Raw genomic sequence first — 23,469 nt, forward strand, 5'->3', positions numbered from 1 at the left:
GTGCCTTGATCAAGTTGAGCAATTCTCTCTCAGTATTTGCTCTTCTTAAAACTTCCTCGTTTCTCTTCCTATCTGTCCATGGTATGCGGAACATTCTTCGCAAGGTCCACATTTCGAAGGCCTCCAACTTATTAATAGAAGATATTTTCAACGTCTATGTCTCCATGCCGTATCTATAACAATATGGACCATACATAGCACTTAACCATTCTGTAACGGAGATTGAAGAAAAGATTGCGGTTATAAAGTAGCGCTTTAAAATAAAAGCATTGCTTGTTCGGTACGGCATTTTATTACTTGTTGGGGATCCCATTTACGCCAGGGAAATAAGGCAAAAGTATACCATGTTCGGGACACTTGAGCAGCTAGGTTGCAAATGGATTTTTTGGGTACTATATACCTAATACATTATAAATACAAAAATGCCCGTCACAGTTTGGACGAGAAGTTTAGTTATTAACACATAAGGGTCAAAAATGGGAGTTGTTTAGTTTAAATCGCTACAGGTAAAAATAGGGTAATTAAATATCTTATTTATAATATTATTCTTTTAGTAAATAAGCCAAGGTTTTAAGCGTTTAACGTAAATAGCGGTTTTTGAATTTTGGTCTGATTACTTCTTACTTCGGATATTGCAAAATAAAACTAAAATTTCGAAAATAAAAAAATTGCTATAACTTTTGCGAAAATGAATTTAAGACTTTCATATTGCAAGAAAAGTTGAGTTAAACAGTCCACACAATGCACAAAAAAATTTTAAGACGATTCGTCAATTAGTTTAAATTTTATTCAATTTGTTTATCCCAAAGAGCTTTTTTTTCGCAATGTTATTGTTCAGAAAATAATAATTCTATAGCAATTCTGTGGAAACAACATGAAAGAAGAATAGTCATATTTTAAACGCATTTAAAAAAATCATTAAAAAGTCATTCTTGTCACTCCGAAAACATTTTACTAAAATAGTCATTTTTGGCTTATAAACAATTTGAATATCTTTGTTAATATTGACTGTAGGCTAAAACTACGATGGGATTTGAAAAAATGGTATTTTTATATGAATTTTCAAAAAAAACTTTTTGCCTAGGTTAATTACGGTCAAAGTAGCCACTTTTTTTATTTAATTGACGGCTACTTTGGTTATAAGAATTAAGTAACCTAACTAGAGCCATTTTGAAGTTGAAGGTATATAGTTTATGTGTAAAAGTTTGAGTAAACTTTGAACCTCAACAGAATGGTTAATAAAGTTTTAAACATGGCGTCCTAACGGAACGGATTCGTGGTCGGTGGAAGGTGGAAGGGAATTATTAAAATCCGTGCACTCAAAAAATGAAACTGATTCTTCAAACATATGCTACGATTAATGTCGCCGGAGCTTGTTGATGGATTCTGATCATAATTTGTTTAATTTGTATGTACTCATATTCGTATAGAGTCCGTTATGTACGCACATCCCCACCTAAAATTACAAAATGTTAGGGGGAACTCCGCTTATCACTCAGGGATATGAAAAATAGATTACGACCGATTCTAAGACCTACCGAATATACATATATAATTTCATAAAAATCGGTCAAGCGGTCTCGGAAGAGTATGGAAACTAACACTGTGACAGGAGAATTTTATAGATGTAAATATATAGATGGCTATTAACAAATAGGGTTTGGTGATAGAAGAGTGAAAATTAAGGGTTGTATGTATTTTTTAATTCTACATCATATAAAATTAAGGTAGATAATTTTGTCCAAAAAAAAAGTCAGAGGGGCAACCCCCCTTATAACTTATGGGTATAAAAAATAAATTAAAACCTGTTCTCCGTCCTATAGGATATGCGTGTAAAATTTCATAATAATCGGCCAAGCCGTTTCGGAGTAGTATGGTAAGTAACACTGTTACAGGTGAATTTGATATACAGAGTAAATTTTATGTATGGAAACACTCAATTATCTCGAAAACGGCTTAAACGATTTTTATGGATTTTGGTAGATAGGGGTTTTCTAATGCGGCCGACATTATAGTGCTAATTACATTGTCGTCATGTTTTCCGTTTTTCTGGAAATCTAATGAACTTTCTTATTTCAAATAGAATACCCTATATATTTTTTGTGTTTTGAAGTCTTTAAGAAATACTGATTATTTTTCATGTTATATTCCCTATACCTAAATGCCATAATTTCGATGTTCTTGCTACATTTATTTAAAAAAAAAATAAAACAAATTATAAAAATCAATTTTTTTGGCCCGGGTAAACACTATTTTAGGTTGTTTGGATCATTGGAAACAAAAAATTTTTTTTGTAATTTTTCTCTAAAATTAATCGTTTCCGAGTTATAAACAATTTAATACTGAAAAAAATCGAATAATGACGATTTTCAAGGTTCAAGAACACAAATTAACAATATTATTTTTGAAACTGCGAAGTACCCAAATTCAAGCTCAAGCCTTATTTTATCAGCTACCGATAAGTAATTTGAGATTGTTTCATTTTAAAACATTGATTTTTAGTTGTTAATGCAGCCCGATCGCCCGTCCTCTCATAATGCACTTCATTAAAAATTAAAAAGCAATGTTTTATAATAAAATGACCCAAAAAATCTTACGGCAAGCGATTAGAAGAAAATTTGTACTTGAATTTAGGTACTTCGTAATTTCAAAAATTATATTTTTTACTTGTGTTTTTGAACCTTGAAAATCGTCATTATTCGATTTTTTTTTCAGTTTAAAATTGTTTATTACTCGAAAACGATTAACTTTACAGAAAAATTACAAAAGGCCTTTTTTGTTACCAATGATCCAATTAACCTAAAATAATGTCTACCGGGACCGAAAAAATTGATTTTTATAATTTGTTTAAATTTTTTTTTTATATAAATGTAGCAATAACTCCGAAATTATGGTATTTAGGTATAGGGAATATAACATGAAAAATAATCAGTATTTCTTATGGACTTCAAAACGTAAAAAATATATAGGGTATTTCATTTGAAATAAGAAATTTCATTAGAGTTCCAGAAAAACGGAAGATCTGACAACAATGTAATTAGAACTATAATATCGGCTGCATTAGAAAACCTCTACCTACCAAAATCTATAAAAATCGTGCAAGCTGTTTTCGGGATAATTGAGTGTTTCCATACATAAAATTCACTCTGTATATAGAAGTAAATGTGAATTAAATAATAAAAGTGGCTAACTTTGACCCTAATTAACCTAGGCAAAAGGTTTTTTTTTTTAAATTCGTGTAAAAATACCAGCTTTTGAAATCCTAAAGTAGATTTACTCTATAATCAATATTAACAAAGCTATTCAAATTACTTTTAAGCCAAAAATGACTCTATTTTACTAAACTGTTTTCGGAGTGATAAAAACGACTTTTTAATGATTTTTTTCAATACCTTGAAAATATAACTATTCTTCTTGCATGTAGTTTTCACAGAATTGCTATATCGTTATTATTTTCTGAACAATAACATTGCGAAAAATCTGCGATAAACAAATTGAATAAAATTTAAACTAATTGACGAATCGTCTTAAAAATTTTTGTGCTTTATGCGGAATGTTTGACTCCACTTTTCATGCAATATGAAAGTCTTAAGGCCATTTTCGCAAAAGTTATAGCACATTTTTTATTTTTGAAATTTTAGTCTTATTTTTCAATTTCCGAAGCAAAAAATGATCGGACCAAAATTAAAAAGTGCCATTTTAAACCTTAGCTCATCTAAAAAAGAAAAATATTATAAATAGGATATTTAATTACCCTATTTTTACCTGTAGCGATTTAAACGAAAAACTGTCATTTTTTACACTTATTTGTTAATAACTAAGTTTCTCGTCCGAACTGTGACGGGCATTTTTGTATTTATAATGTTTTAGGTATGTAGTACCCAAAAAATTCATTTGCAACCTGGCTGCTCAAGTGTCCCGACAAAAACCTTATTTCTCTGTACTAATTGGTAATTCACCATCATTTATTTGAATGTTTTCACTTGCTCGATTGGAGCTCGTTTCTCTATAATAACTTTTTCATTTAAATAACAATATATATTGCTTATTGGCTGAAATAGTCAATCAGTAAGTAAATTATTCTCATTTCATGGAAATTTAGTAAATACTCTATTTCTAAAGATATTGGTGACCACATTGACTCATCTTATTATATTCACAGCAGCTCGAAATAGATCAGCCGACGTTAGACCAGTCCACTTCCTAAGATAAATAAAATACTAGAGTGGAACCCCGATAAGTCGCCCTCCGATAACCCGGAAGTCCGGCTAACCCGGACCGATTTTCATCAGACAAAACAAACATTTTTTTAGTTTGAAGTTTGTTACCTACCAAGAAATGAACAATACTGTTTACAACTGTACGTAATTTAGATGTATTGTCCATATGTATTTCATGTCTTGGCAATTATAGCGGAGTTTACCTGTAAGTATAAAGTATTTTATTAATTTTTACCATATTATCCGGCTAACCCGGATTTTCGAGAACCCGGATGGGCCGCGGTCCCGGTTAATCCGACTTATCGAGGTTCCACTGTATTTGGGAAATACAGGTGTGCTTGTTGTAGACTTTTTGTCACATGCTTTTTATGATTCATATTTCTAACTTACTTAAAATTATTCATGTTTATATTGTGTTGTGAATTTAATATCACAATCTTTATGGTTTAAAATGTACACTAATTAAAATATATAAGAAAATATTGACATAAAAATGATTACTTCTGATTTGAATTATCTTTGATCAATAGTGGTAATTTGAAAAAAGGTTATTTAACGGGGCTGTATAATAACCTCCAAAATAATTAAAATTGAACAGGGATTTCGCGAACAATTTCTATAATACTGAACATTTCTGAGTTGGCATGATAAACGGTAGTCAATAAAAGGGTTAAACATGCGATGCTGATTCATAATTACTGGGCCATTCGAAGACCGCAGGCAAAAATACGAGCCGCTAGCTTTATAGCACGTGCTCTGATAAAAATCTGTAATTAGCAACAGCAATTATGGCAACTAACGAGCTTTTTGGAAATGCTGCAATGTCCTGCATGCCGGAATCCAGTCACGGGCGGATTTATGGGGTGGGACGTGGTTTATAGATAGCTCCGGAAATACGGGGTTTACCTGCACTTGAATAAGATAAGCAATAGCTATATTTTACTAGATGCTCCACGCATTGATACGTCAGTACTAACTAAAATATCGAGAAGTTTCGGGTTATAGCAGCGGTCAGGGAACCGAGGTAAATTACCCCAAATGGGGTAAAAATGAAATTTTTGGGGGTAAAAATGAAACTTTTGTGAGTAAAAAGTATATATTTTTAATTTGCTATTTTATAAACCTGTTAGTATTTTTTTCAACTTAACCTTCCGTGACTAACATTCGGTTTGTGAGACGGACCACTTAGAGTTTTTACGATTATATCCAAATTGTTCGTTATATATCTTTGCCGGCATTAGTAGCTGCCTGATTCAGCTGTCTGTTTTTAGTGTTAAAGTTTGAGTCTTCGGTGTCAAGTGATTATGGAATTATCGGCAAATTTTGTCTCAAGAGACCGATGTTGGATGTGACATACTCGATGAAAAAATATTTATATTAACGAAAAACGTGCGAACAATTGGCAATTATTTAGTATATCAATTGCCAGGAGTAAAAGTTGAAGCTAGGTACAAGAAACCGCAATGGAAAAATTGAGCTTGTTTTTCAAAATGAGATGTTATATAATTGTTTTTATTTTCTTTGGTATTATACTAATGTTTGAGAGGCTTAATAAATTGTAAATAGGTATCATTCTTGTTTAATTTCACTCCTTAAAGAAGTAAACACAATCCTACGCTTGAGAGTGTGTCAATCGAAACATTTTTTACGTCAGTCTCTGACACCAAGGATACAATTGTAAGGCATCTTATCAAACTCAGAAAGCGGTTTTCAGATTACTTTCCAGATCTTGATACACGTACTGTCAATTGGATTGTAAATCCTTTTAAATGTGAAATTGCTATGATACTAGAAGAACCTTCAGGATTGGCTGAAGAAATTCTGCCAAACTTCGATCTAATACTGAAGCACGTATTCCATTTGAGAGTAAACCAAATCTGTCGTCTTTTTGGATGTCAAAAGCTACAAAGGCTTTCAAAATTGCACATGAAGAGGCGACTAAAAAATTGCTGCCATTTGGAGCAACCTATTTGTGCAAACAAGGCTTTTCCACTCTAATGAACATAAAAACGAAGAACAGAAATCGATTAAACGCCTAAGACTGTATTCAAATCACTCTTACATCAAAAAGTCCCAATTTTGAAGCAATTGTATCGAACATGAAACATCATTTCTCCAAAACATGAAGGAATAATGTTTTCAATTATTCTTTTTTTGAAGTTATACTTCTTTAGACACGGTTGGAAGTAAATGCAAATGTGCGCGAATTCATCAAAATTGTTGGTGCTACGCGCAGGTTCGTTATACTTGTGCTCTGATTGGGTATTCCAATGACATGTCAAAAATTATCCAATATGGGGGCTGTAGTTAAAAAATGTGTTATCATTTTTATTATTATGGTTACGGTTATTAAGTTGTGTTTTAAAAGTTGTGAGAACAGAGACAAAAGTGAGTTTATAGTTGTACTGACTTTTTAAATAATGTTTTTATATTTTTGGACTTGTGTGTACTTTGTACGCACGTTGAAAGTTATACTTCTATTAAAATTGTGTAGAAAATTTGAAGTTTCTTAAATTTTCTACGATTCCTCAAGGGAAAAGCAATTGCCGGAACGCTCCAGTTCGTCAAAAAGTGACGGATTAACATTATTTATCGAGAATTTACCATTTTTAATGATTTTACAATTTGACGAAAGTACGGCAGAAACTCGAAAGGCTATTATTTTAAGTATTAAAATTAAACAATTGAAAGGTTTAAAATATATTTGTTTCGTTGAAATCATAAAAATAGAAGTATAACTTCTTACGTGCGTACAAAGTACACACACTCCTTTTTTTTCTAATTTTTTCAATTCTAATTTTTGTTTGTAGCACGATTATATTATTATTATAATTTGTTACAGTAGCCCAAATTGTCAACCCTCAATTGTTTCAATTTGTTTTATAATATATTACTTATATTACTATTATTACCGTTATGTATTAATAGGTATTACATTGATAAATTGAATGTAAATAATGTTTAAATTAAATTTTTATGATGCTAAAAAGAGGCGATTTCGTTTTTTTTTGCTCTTCGCCATGGGGTAATATCAACTTACAAAAAATATTTTGGGGTAATGATTAAAAAAGTTCCCCGACCGCTGGGTTATAGGGACATCTTCTTGAGACTTTTTTTACCTTTTTGGTATTTATATACCGGGGAAATTATATAAATTTACTATACCGGGGAAATTACGAAAGAATGGCTAATGACTGCCAAGAAGCAGGTGGGTGGCAGTTTAAACATTGCATTTAAGCGAAAATCAATGTTTCTTTGTCAAATAACCATATAAAAAACTAGACCATAAAATAACAGGAAACCAATTGGGATTTAGAAGAGGCTTTGGCACTGGAGAGGCATTATTTACTATACAAACACTTAGGGGTAGTTGTTCAATCAATAGTTAACTTATGGATTAAGTAAACCATGTTTAAATTTAATTCAAAGATTATTTCTGAAGTAGTTGTTCAATTTTGGTTAACTTTCGAATTTATTAAACTCGAGTACTGAACCAGTGACAATGTTGCAACTTATTAATTAACGGCCTGGAACAAATTTTACCATGAAAATTGTGCATAAAAATGTGTTTTGTGGTATATAAATAATGATTTTTGACGTGTAGTGTTTAGATTTTCTTTTAAGATTAATGTGCATTTGTTGTGTTTATATATTTATCAGTCATTACTTTTGTGTTTTAAATTTCAAAAAATAGAAGAAAATAATAAAATAAAGAGAATTGCTAACTTTACGTCAAGAAAACATACGTTGAAATAGTAATGTTGATTTTCTAGCTCATCACAAAAATTTTATATCAAATGAATGTTTTTTTATTTCCTTTCCAAAAAAGTTTTTCCAATTTGTTTTTACCTGATTTTTATACATAATGAAGAACAAGTGAAACTTATGGCAATAGGTAGATATTTATAAATTACCATGCATTTTGTAGAAAGCATATTTTTATGCTCAAGTATTATAAGTCAAAAAAGAAAAAATTGTATTAACAACACCTAAGAAACCTTCGTCCTAGGTGATATCTCTATCATCAAAATCAAAGACACCACTTTTAGGTAAACATAGCCCATTATTATTATTATTATTATTATTATTATTATTATTATTATATACACAAAATTATAATAGATTATTAATGCAAATCTTATCTACGACTGAAAATTGTAGAAATAACAATACAATATGTATGTAGTGCAATAACCATGGTTGTTTCGGTCTGGAATTTTCTTGAAAATTCCACACCTGTAATTTTGAACCAATCAAAATACGTTATTTTGACAGATCACCATGGCAACGGAGGTATTTTATCGGAAATTTTTTGCTCGTGGGGTACCCAACAGCGAATTATAGTGGAAATTTTTTGACGTTTACAATAACAGAACATTTTTGACAGACTGGTTTTTATTTGTTTACATAATTTAGTTTTGATTCATTTTCTATCACTTGTAGTTACTCAAAACTTATGTAAAATTGAAGAATATACTATTTTCTATCTTGAAATGGTATTCCCATGCAACTACAAGAGTAGAAATTACGAATTTGAAAGCCTAAATAATTGCTGACAAAGCTATGGCGCGCTATTAATCTGTTCATGCAGCTTTGGATTTTCAAATGCAAATTTGGTGTGGAATTTTCTTACCGAATACCACGCGAAGTCAAATTAATATCCGGAAATTTTTTTTGATCATGAATATTTTTAGAAAATTTCCCTCGTCTGCGACTCGGGAAATTTTCAAAATATTCATGATCTCAAAAAAATTTCCGGAAATAATTTGACCTCTAGTGGTATTACTAGTGAAAATATTTAATTTAAAACTAGAAAGTAAGGTTACAAATCTCTAGTTAACACTGTTAATCCTTCGTTTAATCTCTTGTTAACAGATGGTTTAGTGCTAAACTTGCAATAAACAACGCAATATTAAGTTTAATTGAAGGTTATTCTTAATCTGAAGATAATCTCCAATTGAACAATTGGCCCTTATAGGACGGTGTCGAGATATCAACTAAGACGTATTCATGTGTCTATTTGATTTGAAGAAAGCCTTCGACAAATACAATAAAGAAGGCTTGCAAGCATATTACGAGAGACAGAAATGGATGATCAAAATGTGAGAATCATTACAAATTACAAATACACAAGGATGTGTACTATCCCCTCTGTAATAAGAAGAAATGTTTAAAGAGGCACTAAAAGATATCAATAAAGGCAAACCAATTAACGGAACACTAGTGAACAATCTCACATATACAGACGATACAATAGATGATGTACAGACGATATATCTGAGTTCAGATGGTACCTAGAGTGTATTACATGGAATATTTTGAACATCCATGTGTAAGTTCACATATTTCATCTATGTTTTCTTGACGGATCACTTTTAAAGGGTTTTTACCCATATATTTTTATAATATTGTATTTTGGTGGTTAGTATGTTAGATCACGTAAGCACTGATGATGATTGGTCAACCAATCGAAAACTAGTTCTGTGATGTAGCCCTTTTTAGGGATTTTAATTATATACCTTTTATAAAGGATTTTATTCGTTTTTTTTTTTGTTTTATATGGTATCCAGCCAACTACAGGAAAACTTTTTCCTTTTGGATTTTTATAATAAATATATTTACTAAAAACATCAATATACATTTTTTTCACACTTTATTTGCACTTATACATACGTAACTTGAAAGATTTAGCAACTAACTTCATACTGTCTGTGTGCGCGTAGTTCATACTGTCGTTTTTATAAAAATGTACTTTCAACATTTTTGCCAATCGCTCCTAAAGAAGTATAACTTCAAAAATTCCTTATACTGACCGAAGATACAATACCCGGTATATCTGATACAATCTTCTCTGCTCATTTTTACTATAAATAAGCGTATATTTAATGGAGTGAATGGTGTTTCTACAGTGTACATTTGAATATATTAAGATGTGTAACTTCTATTTTGACGGAAGGATTTTGGAATATTATCAATCAAATTAAAACACAACTGACATTGTTCCGAGTTTTGACTGAGTGCGAAAGTTGAGGGTGCGATCTTGAGCTCTTAATTCGGTTATTAAATCTGTTCTTTATCTACTTTGATTCTGTTGGAAACAGTTCCATCATAATAATGGATCAAGTATTAATTAATAGTTTGTAAGATTTCTCAAACAATGAAAGCGTAAATGGCAAGTTGAATCTATTAAGGACAATAATGGAAACCTCACAAGGCAAACAAGTTGCCAACTTCTAAATTGTCGTATTTAGTCAAACAATGGCGATATTATTCTGACTAACGCAAAGTTCGCGAATAAGCATAGGCGGAACTTGAATGGAATCTATAGAATTAATTGCCTTCGAGATCCAATTCTTCAAGAAATTACCTTCATACGGGGTGAATACTGAAACATTTACTACACTAACACGAACTTTAATAGTAGTTATAATCGAATGATGAATTGAGTGCAAATGTGAGTTCGAAGGGTAAAAATAAATAAAAAAAAACAAGTTACTTACCAATAACGGAACAAGGACCTCCAACTGATATCTACATTTAATATACAAACTGGAACAGGATCATCATCATCATTCAACCCGAATCTATCCACTGCTGGATATAGGTCTCCCTCAGTATTTTCCATGCATTTCTGTTTTGTGCTGTTTGCATCCAGTTTTTGTCGATCCGTTTTATGTCATCAAACCATCTGGTTGGCGAACGAACTCTACTTCGATATGCTTCTTGCCTTGGTCTCTAGTATATTATTCGCTGTGTCCATCTCTTATCCGATATTCTAGCTATGTGTCCAGCCCAGTTCCACTTTAGGGTCATAATTCTTTCTATGGCATCCGTCACTCCTGTTCTCCGTCTTATCTCCCTGTTCGTAATTCGATCCCGACGAGAAATGCCTAACATTGAGCGTTCTATGGCTTTTTGGGTAACACAAATTTTATTTCTTACTTTCTTGGTTATGGTTAAAGTTTCTGCACCATAGGTAAGTACAGGCAAGACACACTGGTCAAAGACTTTTCTTTTGAGACACATAGGCAGTTCTGACTTGAACATAACTCAGCTTACCGAATGCCACCCAAGTGAGTGCTATGCGGCGACTTAGGTCGCACGTTTGATTATCTCTTCCTATGCGTATCTCATGCCCTAAGTACTTATAAGAGGTGGTTTCTTCAATAGGCATGCCATTTACTGAAATCTTTTCGTTTAACACAAGATTTGTCATGTTTTGTGTTTTTGTATGGTTGATTTTTAATCCAACTTGTAAGGAGGCTAGGTATAGTTTCTCCAGTTGCGATACTGCATTATCGATGCTGTCAGCAAAAAGAACAATATCGTCAGTGAATCTCAAATGACTAAGTATTTCTCCGTTGATATTAATTCCTTTTTCATTCAGATTTGCGTTAGAATAGAATATAATAGAATTAGACCGATCAAATAAAATTACAATACATGTAAATCAAAATGTAATTCCTACAGGTTGGAATAATTTTTTTATCAAAGTTTAGGTCCAAGTAAAAGATATTTTCAAGAAAGTATATGATTCATATGAGGGGATCATTGTTTAAATAATTCAAAATAGGTAATTTTTGCACAAAATTTACTTTTTTTAGCTGCTGCGGTAATTTATGTTTTTATTAGGATTTTACAATTTATTTCTGAAAATATGATGAAACAGTCATTTATAAGAGACTTATTAAATTAATTTTGACCCTTAATTTATTTAAATAATTGTAAATCAAAATTGAAAAACAAATTTCCAAAAAAATATTATTTGCAATATAAATAAGCATTATAAAATATTTTATTTTGCAGAAAAAGTTGCGCTATGATATTACTATAAATTGACAAAAAAATTGGTTGATAAATATTGAGTAGTTTATGAGATATTTAGTTTGTTTATAAAAAATTACCATTTTTTCAATTGCAAAAACGCGGTTGTTGCCGATAGAGTATACAAGTTTTTAAAGTCTCATTTGTTTTGCTTTTATGTATGTTTTCGATAATTGTATTGAAAAATTAAAATTTCAATTAAACACTCCTCCAAAATAGCGTTTGAAAATTGGTGTAATTTGTTTAAAATTTATTCTTTTAATAACATCGCCGGGATTAAAAATTTTTAAATTATTTTTCAATATCCGTATTCCTGGTAATTTTTGACATATTCACAAAAGCATAAAAAAATTTCTAGAAGCGTTTTTGGCCGAGATAGCTATTCCCAGTTTAAAAATTCATAATTTGTTTATTTATCAATATTGATATTTAAAAGTACGTGAGTACATATATTATCCTTACTACTTAGTAATGTCATTTATACACATAATAAAAATTCTAGAATATTTTGAAAAATGATGATTTTCGTGGCACCTTAAATGAAAACTTTTTGTCTGAAAATTGGCGGAGGAGTAGTTTCCAATATCTCCGTTAATAATGGGCCAATTTCAATGTTTTCAACATTTTTTTCTGTTTTCTGTCAGCAGTAGAATGTATTTTGAGTTAAATAAATTACATACATTCTTCTTTTTGTATCAATTAATTTAATTCAAAATAATTTTTCTTGAACACCCTGTATAAATAATTATGTCAATGTTAATATTACTGAATAGAGAATTGAATAACCTTTCAAATGGGCTAGCACACGATCCCTATTTCCTATTTAAAAATAAGGGGTAGGAGATGTGGAAGGGAGGGGGTTGACAAATGACAGATGTATGTACCATAAAAATGTTCCCCCTTAGATCAAAAATAGACCTATTTGGTAATTTCCTTAAAATCTAATAAATACTGCCAAATATCAAGGTGGATTGTTTTCTTTGGCTCACACTGTATATATTTTAATATTGTACACAGAAAAAGTCTTAGTCTACAAATTTTTAATGCTAATTCAGTATTATTTTTTTATTTTTTTTATAAAAAATCTTTTGTCTCAATTTTTATTTATTACATCTAGAGAAAAAAATTGAAAAAAAATTGTTTATAACAAATTGACAAATATTTTTATTGTTAAAAGTATCATTTACTGTGTCAGTTACTATTCTTATAAGCTACCATAAACTAAAAAAAAACATTGAAATTTGTCCATTATTAACGAAGGTATTGCAAAGTATTACTGCAGCACTCTTCATGTAAAAAGTTTTCAGTTAAGGTCGCTACGAAAAACATTATTTTTTAAAATATTCTAAAATTTTAACTCTATGTATAAATGACATTGTTAAGTAGTAGGGTTGATAGATGTATTCACGCATTTAAATGTTAATATCGATAAATAAACAATTTATGAATTTTTAAAGTTGGAAAAGCTATCTAGAAAAGCTTGGCAAACAATGGATCTAGAATTTTTGAAGTTATACTTCTTTACGCGCGATATGAGGGTGAATTTTTATATGTTAAAACGTACGATCCGGGCGCATGCGCATTATAACTTTGTTATGATTGGATGTTCTATGACATGTCAAAAATTATCCAATATGGCAGCTGTAGCACAGCTGTGGTGTGGACGGTTGACAGTTTGGTTATGTATGGTTGTTGCGTTTTAAAATTTGTGGGAAGAGAAACAACAAAACAAAGGTTAGTTAATAGTTATACTGCCTTTTTGAAGTTATACTTCTTTAGGCGCGATTTCATTGAGGGTGAAATTTTAGTAATCTGCGCACACAGGCAGTATGGAGTTCGTTACTAAATGTTTTAATTTATGTATTTAACAGTCCAGAAAAGGTGTGGAAATAATATATTAGTGTTTTTAAATATATTTTTCTACAAACGTGTTAAAAATGCAATTTATAGCACTCCATAGGAGCGTTAAAAATGCCAGTTTAAAGCACCGGTGCTTTAAAAATTTTAAGGCACTGCAATTAAAAGTGAATTGTCAAATTGTGAAACGTCAAAATATTTATATTTCATTTAGTAACATTAATAGATATTAATAATACCTATTTACGAATGTTTCTTCTAAAATTTAGGAATATATTAATTTTATAATACATTTAAGTATGTAGTAATTTTCTTTACAATTTTTACTTACCAATTTGTTTTGTTTATACCTAATATCGCCGTTGTCTAGCAAGTGTCTGCGTAGATTAGCGGTATGTGTATTTAGCTACGGACCTGTTAGTACTTGGTTCGATTCCCACATAAAGAAAGTTTTTTTGTTTATTATTAATGGTTATTGACATCTTAGACTATTATTATATGGACTTATAAATGATTAAAAATAATTAAAAATAATTAAAATAATTAATCGGGATGTTGCCCAACTATTTACCGGGCTGCAAATTTATAATAATTGCCTATTTCAAAATGCACTTTTGAAATGAATTTTTCTTATGCACAAATGCAATTTCAGATTTCTTATTCATTACAATAGTTCAAAAAATTTCCTGACATTCTCACGAATCCAACGCACCAAACTGCATTAAAATCCGTCTTACTACGCCAAAAATTGAGAGTAAGGCCCTTTTTTGTGCTTCAATGCCTCGACTAATTCGGCCAGAGATCGAGAGGTCGTGAGTTCGAATCCAGTGCAATCCTATACTTTTTTTTATTTTTTGAAAGCGGTAAGCACAAAATTAGTTTGGTGTTTAAAAAAAATTAAAACAAACTGTTTAAAGTATATTTATTTTTAAGAAATCATATAATAGAAGTGTAACTTCTTACGTGCGTACAAAGTACACACACATTCCTTTTTTTTACATACATTTTTTTTTCTTTTGTAAAAGTGTCAAAAACTACCAGGAACACGAATATTGAAAAATAATTTCAAAATTTTTAATCCCGGTGATGTTATTAAAAAAACAAATTCTAAACAAATTACACCAATTTTCTAACGCCATTTTGAAGGGGTGTTTAATTAAAATTTTAATTTATCAATACATTTATCGAAAACATACATAAAAGCAAAAAAAAATGAGATCTTAAAAACTTGTATACTCTATCGGCAACAACCGCGTTTTTACAATTGAATTAATGGTAACTTTTTATAAACAAATAAAATATCTCATAAACTACTCAATATTTATCAACCAATTTTTTGACAATTTATACAAAATTTTGACAAATACTTGAATAGTATTTTGTATTTTGACAACGGCACCCGATTTGGGCGTCGAAACGTTAATAAAAATCATTTTTTAATAATATTGTGGCTTATTTCCCATTATAAATAGTTAAAATTGTTTTTCTCGTATTTCGTTTTCCTTTTCATTTTGTTGTATAGAGAATTATACATTGTACGTTACATTTTCTTCTAATGTCTTCACTCCTCTTTTGATCTCTCAGCCTATTTGCTGTAATTATTTTCAGTACTCTCATCTCTGCTGTTTTATCTTTGTGTTGTGGATGTATTGGGTCTTCTTTATAATAATGCATATATTGTTATTTGTCTTACACTAGCTTTATAAATTATTGACTCCATCTCAGTGTTAATATGTCGGTTTCGCCATATAGTATCTACACTGACCGGCACCCCAAAAAATGGGTCATGTTTGATGTCTCGTATCTCCTAAACCTGTTGTTCGATTTAACTAATTTTTTAATAAGTTATAGCCTTATTCTTTAACAATATCGTTGTAATAATATTGTTGCTAGGCAGGTAATTTTTCATTGTATACCGGGTGTACCAATCAAATTGAGTTTTTTCTCAATTTTTACAACGACCTGTGGAATATTCTCGCCTTTATAAAATATTGAAATTAAAACTTAACTATAGCCTCGGGTTTTCTTAATATTCTGTTTTTTGATTCATTCGCTTATGTTGGATAATAAAAAAGTTAGGGACTTCAAAAACTAGCCATGTTCTTCAAAAATACAGGGTATTTCTAAATAAGTGCGACAAACTTTAAGGGGTAATAATGCATGAAAAAATAAAGACTGTTTGCTTTATAAACATATGACCGCAAATGCTTCTTATCTGAGATAAGGGATGTTGAATTTTTTCTTACAAACTGACGATTTATATATTGCTTTAAAACTGGTTGAGATATGCAACTGAAATTTGGTACGTTTTATGAGGTAGTTATTGCAAGTTTTTTGACATACAATTAAAAATTTTAATTTATAAAAAAATTAATAAAAATTTTATTACCCGCGTGCATGCGGGTAATATGACCGGGTAATATGACCCGTATGCACGCTAATGGTGAATATAAAATTCTTAATTGTATGTCAAAAAATGCGCAATAAATACCTCTTAAAACCTACCAAATTTTATTTACACATCTCGACCGGTTTTAGAGCAATAAATAAATCGTCAGTTTGTAAGAAAAAATTCAACATCCCCAGAACTACCCCTTAAAGTGTGTCTCACTTATTTAGAAACACCCTGTATTGATAAAGAACATGGCTAGTTGTTAGAGTCCCTAACTTTTTTATTATCCAACATAAGCGAATGAATAAAAAAACAGAATATTAAGAAAACCTGGGGCTATAGTTGGGTTTTAATTTCAATATTTTAGAAAGTCTAGAATATTCCACAGGGTGTTGTGAAAATTGAAAAAAAACCCAGTTTGATTGGTACACCCGGTATACAATGAAAATTGACCTGTCTAGCAACAATATTATTACAGCGATATTGCTAAAGAATAAGGCTATAACATATTAAAACAATTACTTAAAACAGACAGCAGGTTTAGGAGATACGAGACATCAAAAATGAGCCATTTTTTGGGGTGCCGGTGGGTGTATTATTAAGGTCTCATCTCGCCAGTCTATGTTTCTTTTGTACTTGATTTCTCACTTCTTTGTCCAGGTCTACGTAGCTGGACAGTGTAATTCCAAGGTATGTTATTTACATTACTTGTTCAATAGGTACTAATGCCATCAATTTCTATTTTACAACTGATTGGTCCGGAGTAGTTAAGGGACAAAGAGCAAAAGAAGGAGTTGTTATAATAGTGAATAAAAGAAGAGAATCAAGGATAACAAATTACGAAGCAGTATCATCTAGATCTAGAATAATTACAGCACAAATGTGACTGAAGTACCTAATTTAGGCATGATCGGTTTATTTTTTTAATAGCCTACCTTTCATACCAAACCCATCCAGTATTGACAGGTTGGTTCTTTGTTCTGTCCAGGACATGCGTGGAATTATTCTGTAGACCCACGTTTTGAAGGCTTCGATCTTAGTTTTATCGGTTTTTTAGTCCATGTTTCAGCTGTGTATGTAACAATGGGAAAAATAAGGCCATTAACCGACCTGAGCTTAGTACCTATTCCTTGTTCGGTCTTTCCATATTTTAATTAATTTAGCTGTTACGTTCGGGTCGTTGCTAGTCTACGCTAGATTTCTGAGAAAACCCCATGGTTTAGAGAGGAAGTGAAAATTCCCCTTCTGCTCGTAAAATGGTTGGTTCTGTCTCTTTAATTGCAAGTTTCATGCAATTAAACTATGAAAAAATCACGAAAAAATCAACTATGAAAATGAGTATAATTCTATGTGATGCATAACTTTTGAAACTATGTTTATATTATTACTTTCACTGCGAAATATTTCCACATAAACAGAATTCAAAACATATGAGTATATAAGCATGTTAAAATGTTTATAGCAATGATGCACAAAAAGGCACACTATTACATGTAAATACACTTCCACATCACCCTGTCCGTTTCGTGAACACGAGGCAGCGGTGCGTTTTTTATAGCGACCAAAAACTTTTCTAGACCAAAACACATTCTTAATGGATAAAAAAGTAGGCAGAATGAGATAGTTTCCATGGTCAATCTTTAACATCGCATCGGTCTCAAGGGCCCTTACGATTTAGTAGTTAAATAATGTAGGATGGCTGAAAGGGGGCATCGTAAGGCTATTCTGGTCAGCCTCGAAGCTCCTGTAGGAATTTTGGATTACGGATAAGTCGTACAGGGCCAAATCTGGAGAATAAGGTGGATGAGTCAGTTTGTCCATGGTGACAGCGTAGGTGTGAGCCGCTGTGTTGTCATGGTGGAAGAGCACTTTTTCTTCCCCAATTGCAATTGTGTTTGTATTTGTATTTTCTGCAATTCGGCATCAAATCAGCCCAATAATACGGCATAGTAAAGCCCTCTGACCGTTTTGCCTTTTCCAGATAGTTGATACAGATCATACCTTGTGAATTGTAGAAAACGGTGACCATCACCCTTCCAGTCTTCGCTGTAGCGGTGACCATCACCTTCCGGTAGTGATGTAACGAATATTCGTATTCGCGAATATTCGCATGTTTTTGCATATTCGCATTCGCATCCGCGAAATTTGTGCGAATGTTTTGCGAATATGAAAACCAGAAAAAAAGAATGTGTGTATACTTTGTACGCACGTAAGAAGTTATACTTCTATTATATAATTTCAAAGAAATAAATATACTTAACAGGTTATTTGTATTTTATTTAAATATTAAACTAACTTTCTTACCTAGGACTTTTAAAATTTTTTTAATAAAACGATACCAAAAATTAAAAAAAAAAGAATATAAATCGTCCGGGATTTGAACCCGGGACCTCTCGATCTCCGGTCACACGCTCTCCCACTGAGCTATATTCCCTTCACTTTGACAGGTTACAAGATTTCTCATACATACTGACAAATTTAATAGACCACGTGAAGTATACAAAAATACTTTAAATATACTTACTATTATTATAAAATATCTTATTCCCGAGGAAAACAAATCCAAAGACACAAAAATTATATTAAATAATACATTTACTAAAAACACTAATATATCCTTTTAATGACTTATTTGCGCTGACAGCGCTGATACATACATATCTTGAAAGATTAGCAACGAACTACTACTGTCTGTGTGCGCATGCGCCCGGTATTATAAAATTTCACTCTCGATCTTAAAGAAGTATAACTTCAAAAATAATTTTAAGATAATAGTAGGTTAATAAAATCAAAATCTATTCACTTCTCATCTTTTTTTATTAAGAGAAGGTAACTTAACCTCAAACATGCAGCTACTCTCAAATGGAAATATGCAGGACACAACAGCAGAGAAAGAGACGGAAGGTGGAATGAAGCGATAACTCACCGGAGCTCTTGGGACTACAAAAGAGGAAGGGGCAGACCACAGACGAGATGGTAGAATGACTTAAAAAGATACGTAGGGACCAGATCAATAGCATTAGCACTGAACCAAGAAGAGTGGAAAAATAAGGGGGAGGCCTACGTTCAACTTTGGACAAATGAAGGGCAATAGATAGATAGAACTTAACCTTGTATCCTAATTGCATAATAAGCCTTCACTTTTTTATTATTTGGTATTATGTAATAAAGCTTAAGATTCAGATTGATTTACACTAAATATCAATTAACTTTTCATTAAAAATTTAGGAAACATTACAAAATAGAAACAAATTTAAAAAAAAAACTGAATATTCGCATTCGCATCCGCATTCACGAATGTCGGTAGAAGATATTCGCATTCGCATTGGTATTCGCGAATGTTCAAAAAATGACATTCGTTACATCACTACCTTCCGGGCCTTCAATATGTGACGATAATATAATTTGATCGTCTAGAGTACGCTAATGAATTAAGTAAAACGTGTTTTACTTCCCTAACAACACACAACATTCCAGGAATGTACTACCAAAGTTCTATCAATATTTGAATGTCCTGGACATTTAGGGAACATTCGGTGAACATCTGTTTAAATTATTGCTGGAATGTTACCATAAGACATTCTGTGAACATACTACCAATGTTCCTATATTTTAAGTTGCGAAATAATACATACGTGTAACAGATACAACATTACTTATAACATACCCGACAAACTAAGTGACACTTTAAGCGTCGTTTAAACACAACGATAAGTCACAGCAACTAGTTGTGATGACAAGTTGAAACGCTGTTTAGACGCTGCGATTCAATGCGATACCACCTTCAACCGAACTCCAACTTTGATAAGTTGTGCGATGCACCGTTTACACACCGTGATAAGTTGCAACAACTCGATTGACCTGGATAAGTGGTTTGATTTATCGCTGTGTTTAAACGATCCTTTAGGCCTACAGTGCAATAATATGTCAAATTTAAAGAGTTTTCCAAGTTCAATTAATACAATATTATAAACATACAAATGTAATAAAAATTATTGTTCGCGAATATTCAATTTGGAATGCGATTTTGTTAATAAAAAAAAATACTTATAACTTATGCAAAACCCAAGAGAGGCATTTATATTTATTTCTTTTGCGTTCATTTTCAAATTCGCCGTGCATATATTTTTGTGCATGGCGCTTGAGAGGGCATCACGTGACTAAAAACGACCAACCAACGACCTCGCTTCGCTTCGGCCATCTTGGCATCTTCATCTTGGCCACCTTGCTTTGCCGTGGATCGTTGTTTGTATTATTTGTGCTTTTTAAGAATATTTTTTTAATTCGGATACTTTTATAATAGCTTTAATAGTATTATTAACATAGTGAATAAAATGGTGTCCTGTTTTTAACGCAGTTGAAGTAGCAGAAACAAATGTAGATAAAAAAATCTGCAGGAATAACGTTTCAATTATGACAGAAGCTCCAAACAAATGACTGAATGAAAAGCCCTATTAAAAGGTTAGTATGCAAATATGTAAACGAAGGCATGCCCTGTATTTCAGAAAATAAATTAATACTATTAATACCCTAATAATACTATTCATAAAAAATCTTTTAAGTAACCTAGATATAACAAAGTGAATAAAAGGCATAAATCAGAAGAATTATTATTTTATTTTATAAGTTAATAATTGGTCATATCCATTTATTATTTTAATAATAACTGTGAATAAGCCACAAACTTCGCTTATTCCTAACTAAAATAGTAAATAGAGATAATAACAATAGGATTTGTAAAACTAAAGTAATTCTTTTTGCGTTTTTGCTAATGTATGCCTTTATAAATAGCATGGTAGACCACACACTATAATATGCAGTACCAACTAATGAATACACAGAATATTATAGTCGATTTGCTAAACTCAGTCTCAGTACTACTGAGTCTCAGACACAACTGGCTAGTGATTTTAGTAAATAATTTTGCCAATTTGGTAAAATTGGCAAAAAAAAAATAATAACTAAATAGTTAATAATTACTGTAATTTTGGCAAAATTGGCCAAAAACAAAAAAAAGTACCTACTAAAATCACTAGCCAGTTGTGTCAGAGTTTGGGGAACCGACTATACTAATAAACAATTTCTAAGCTGTTTTATAATATTTTGTGAGTCCATTAATCATATTTTTTATTTAAAACTAAAATTTGTTAATAATGCTTAGTAATGCATATATTTTGTATTTTTAGCTTTCCAGAAGATCCTGCGAAGAAGACATGAAGTATAGATCAGATTTGTTAATAGAGGAGTATGTTCAAAACACTTTTTAGAAAAAGATATTGACAGAACTTCACTTTCATCTGTTCGTTTAAGAGACTGTGCTGTTCCAATAGCTTATGTCACACAGGTATATGCATTTTTTTTCTTGGTTTTATCATCTTTAAACGCGAAATACGCAATAGCTTATCGAATTGATGCCATGTTATTTTTCTTTATGTGTATGTGTATTAACAACAGAAACATTTTTGGTTATTCTTTATTTTATTTTATATTTTGTCATCAAGTGTTCAGTCAATGTATGTAGTTTTCTTATGTACACCTTTATGGGTTTATACCTGGTGGATGTATATTTCAATAAATAAATAACCTAATTAATAATACAGTCTGTACAATATAGATACTGTTGTAATTCATTATCTACATCGGAGATCTAAGTTGACATTGTTGCCCAACTGCAAAAAATTTTTGAATTCATTTTAAGTCAAATATATCACATAATTATTGCGAAGTAGATTATACAACAAAACAGATTAATATTCAATGTAAATAAATAAAAACATCAGAAATAGAAAACAAGAATTAAGGTATAATCTTATGTTACAGTTATTAAGGTACCAAGGGTATTATAAGGATAATAACGCTTGAGGTCAATGGTGTTTTTAACAAGGGCCTGAGGGATATACGTTGACCGAAAGCGTTATTATTATAATACCTGTGGTGCCTTCAACGTTTAATGTCTGACTAAATTATTCTTTATATGCGAAAAATTTGAATGAATTTTGAATTGATTAGTTTTTAAATAAGTACATTTACCAGTAACAGTAGTAACATAATTGTGGTAACCATAGTTTTACTTAGGTTGATATTTGTCAACTTGACAGTATCTAAGTCGTTATTTAAATTTAATGCCCAAGGGCGTTATATCGTACTTAACAGACTTCGAAATGTCATTATTTGTCAAATAATGTACCAGTAGGACATTAAAGTAAATAATAAAAACAATAAATATAATGAATACTAAATACTTATTTGTTTGTGAAAAATCTATTTCTTTGTGGCTTTTTTGTAATTAACTATTCTAATGAGGAAATAAGCCACAATTTACTTGAAAAAATAATTTTATTAAGGTTTCTACTTCCACGTCGGATGTCGTTGTCAAAATACAAAATGTTCATTATTATTATTTTATTTATTAAATATTATTTATTTAAATATTATTTAATATTTATTTTTTTATTATTATTATTTATGCATATTATTACCTGTAAATAATATTTCTTCTGATTGTTAATTGTAAAGGATAGAAAAATTACCTTTTATTTTATTTTCTTTTAGAATCAGCTGAGAGAAATGGTCTACAAAAAACCAGAAAGGAAACGGAATATGTGGCTACGAAAAGCAAAAGAAAGGTTTACAAAGCAAATGTGACACATTTTTTTATAATATTTAGGAATGTCAGTAAATTACATTAAAAAATGTATGTAAAGATTTTTTGCAATAAAAATGTTTACATTTATCAAGGATGTATTATTTGGTATGGCCACATATCGTCAGTGATGTGACAATACCTCCTATCTGTTTTTTTTTCAAGAGATTTGTAAGATAGACTAAAAACTTGTTTCGGCCACCTCCTGTTTTCATATATTTTTTGACTTGTTTTGCAGTAAATTCAACTATCTATTTACTACAAAAAAGTCAGAATACGTACGAAAACAGAAAGTGACCTTAAAAAATGTTTTTCGTCTCCTGCAAACCTCATGAAAAAACATATAGGAGGTATTGTCACATTACTGACGATATATTTCAGTGAATGTCTAGAAAATATACTGTGAATGTCCAAAGAACATTCATGGAATGTTCCAACAAGACATTCAGTCTAAAAAATAGACTGTGAATGTCCAAAGAACATTCGTAGACATTCATGGAATGTTCCAACAGAACATTCTAAGAATATTTAAA

General features: G+C 30.9%; 1 long non-coding RNA gene across 1 annotated transcript; it reads left to right on the forward strand.

Annotated features, from left to right (window-relative positions):
- The first annotated feature begins 20,536 nt into the window (after nt 1–20,536).
- On the forward strand, nt 20,537–22,971 carry LOC126886419 (uncharacterized). The gene is made up of 3 exons (XR_007698607.1): nt 20,537–20,754; nt 21,480–21,637; nt 22,846–22,971. It is a non-coding gene; the product is annotated as an uncharacterized LOC126886419 (long non-coding RNA).
- The last annotated feature ends 498 nt before the right edge of the window (nt 22,972–23,469 follow it).

The sequence above is a fragment of the Diabrotica virgifera genome, chromosome 6 (assembly GCF_917563875.1).
Source record: "Diabrotica virgifera virgifera chromosome 6, PGI_DIABVI_V3a".
NCBI lineage: Eukaryota > Metazoa > Arthropoda > Insecta > Coleoptera > Chrysomelidae > Diabrotica > Diabrotica virgifera.